The sequence below is a fragment of the Cibotium barometz genome, chromosome 27 (assembly GCF_041138505.1).
Source record: "Cibotium barometz isolate CiBa-2024 chromosome 27, ASM4113850v1, whole genome shotgun sequence".
Lineage (NCBI taxonomy): Eukaryota > Viridiplantae > Streptophyta > Polypodiopsida > Cyatheales > Cibotiaceae > Cibotium > Cibotium barometz.
The window spans coordinates 4970684-4973721 of NC_141072.1; positions in this window are offsets into that span (position 1 = coordinate 4970684).

Genomic DNA, 3038 nt, shown 5'->3' on the forward strand with positions numbered 1-3038 from the left:
AGAGGCATTATGTTGAATGAGTGACGCTAGAGTGCCAAGTCACCTAGCCAAGTTATCCCACATGAGCTATCATAGCTTTGTTGTACTCTCCTCATGTAAAAGGCGGACATTTCAAGCATTGGAATACAAGTTTTATGAGTACAAGTTTCCATCTTGTAACCTAACTAAACTTGAGTCTTTTTATGAGTACAAGTTTCCATCTTGTAACCTAACTAAACTTGAGTCTAAACTTAATTAGCACACACTCATCACCATGAATATTGTTAATTTTTATCCACCTTAGATTAGTGATGTCATTAGTGTAGAATTAGATTAGGATAAGGATCTAATTAGATAGTTGATTATCATTAGGGAGCTTGATCCATGCATTTCATCATGGTATCAAAGCCTAGGTCCAATTCTCCATTAGCTTATTTTTAGCCTTCTCAGGTTGATTTGAATCTCATTAACCCTAATTATTCTCCTTAAGCCACTAATCCATATCTTATCTCTTCTTCACCATTTGTGGCCAAGATTTGAGCTGATCATTCTCCTCACTCAAGGCACCATTGGGTGAGATATTTTAGGCATACATTGGCTTTATATTTCTCTCCAATCCCACCATAGCAATTAGGCGAAAATGCACGCTGCTGTCGGAAAAAGTTGACGTCGTCCCGATTGGTCTTGTGCTAATTTCTCCGGAGCTACTAACAATTAGCCCAAGCAAGTTTAAGGCCGGCTTAGCAATGGTGCAAGGGCTCTACACATGAAGTCTTGGCCCATTTCATCCACGGACGCAACCACAGCAAGCAAAAACATGCTCGCCTAATGCTGGCCATATTTGGGTTAATTTATGAGCTTTTGAGCTAGCTCTTTGCACAATTCACTTCTCCTCATCTAGTGCAAGAAGTCTATACAAAAAACCCTCTCAATGTTGCATTATACAAGTCCAATTTTGGCCACCAAAATCTGTTGCCCCTTAATCACATTAAGTAAGCACTAATCACTATCATTAGTACTGTGTTAACAAGAATTAGGCTAAATAAAGTCCGAAATTGGAAAATTGGGGTGTAAACTCAATGTGGGAAGTTCTCTTTTACATTAAAAATCATTGCATTCTCTTGCATTACTCAATTGAAGAGAATTTGTTTCATTATCATCCTTATACTAGGACTAGACATTGGCCATGAATCATTATCACGTGCAAAGACCTTCCCGACCATCACATTAAAAATTTGTATCAGATTAGAAACTGCTAACAAAGCAAAATAAAATCTTGTTAGTAAGACCTTTTCAGTATGGAGCGTGTTGAAGTTGTTTCAAGATTTAATGGTGATTGTTTTTTTACATGGAAAAGCAAGACCATGTACTTGCTTATGCATAAGGGGCTTTGGCACCTTATTGCATGGGATTTAGGAGTTGTTACAGGTACAGACATTTGGCATAAGAGAATTGGGCATGAAAATCTGCAAAGAATGAATTCTATGCAGACTAAAGAAATTGTGACAGGGCTGCCTAAGTTTAAGGTTCATGGTGTGCAAAAAGTATGTGAAGCATGCCAATTCAAAAAGCATACAAAGCATATATTTCCACATGACAGAAATGTGAGCAGGAATGTATTAGATGTTGTGTATTCATATGCATGGGGTCCTGCAAAAACAGATGCACTCCCTAGCAAAATGGAGTTGCTGATAAGCGAAAAAACAGGCACATTACGGAGATAGCACAAGCATTCATGATAGAGAAGAATACGCCATATAACTAATGGGATGAAGCTATTTCTATAGCAGTTTATATAATGAACAAGACTCTTACTGCAGCCATACATGATGTAATTCTAGAGGAGAAGTTCAATGGCAAGAAACTTGATTTGTCTCACTTAAAAGTTTTTGGATGTATTCCCTATGTGCATGTGCCGCATGAGTTGCGTACGAAGCTGGATCCAAAGGTAAAAAAATGTGTGCTACTGGATATTCCCTTGATAAAAAGGGATATAGATGTTATAACCCTACTACACATGAGTTGAGGGTAAGCAGAGGTGTTATGTTTGAATAAATGGGTAGCTCGTATGATGTTGAGAAAGATGCCGTTGGGGTTGATGTAACTGGAATATGATTACACAGAATGCAAGTCAACAATCATAGTCATCGAGTAGACCTGGAGAATCCTCTTGTGTTATGTCTTGATAGACCATGGAGCGGTAGGCTACATCAAAATACTAGTCCTGAAAATGTAGTTGGTACATCACAAAGAGGCAAAGAGAAGGTTGGTGAAGCCTCTTGGTATGTCCGATATTCTTGCAAGGCATTCTTATGTTGATGGAGAGTCTAGTAGCTCGGAGAAGAGCCTTGATGATGAGCTTGGGATTCTAGCTATTAGAACACCTCTGGTGTAAGAAAGACAAGAGAAGCTACAAAAACGCCAAGTAGTGATCATGGACAAAGCAGGTCAGGGAGATTCAAAAAACCTGTTAGGTTGACATATGACGGATATGTCACTCATCATTATGCATATATGACTAAAGTTGTGCAAGATGTTGAACCCACATGTTTTGAAGAAGCTGTCGAGAATTTAGATTAGGAGAAAGCCATGGACAAAGAAATGGCTGCATTGGATGCAAATGAGACTTGGGAATTGGTGCCATTGCCTAAGGACAAGAAGGCTACTAGATGCAAGTGGATGTACAAAAAAAAAGCACAACTCAGATCGAAGTATTAGCAGGTATAAAGCAAGATCGGTTTGCGAAAGGTTATGCTCAAACTTATGGCATTGATTATGAGGAGACATTCAGCCCCATTGCAAAGATGGCAACCAAGAGAGTTGTTATTATGGTGGTTGTATCAAAAGGATGGGTTTTATAGAAAATGGATGTAAAGAATGTGTTCTTGCATGGTGATTTGCAAGAAGAGGTGTATATGAAGATGTGTTATATATGAGGATGGGTTTTATAGAAAATGGATGTAAAGAATGTGTTCTTGCATGGTGATTTGCAAGAAGAGGTGATTTGCAAGAAGAGGTGTATATGGATCAGCCACTAGAATATGAAGATGTGGGTCACC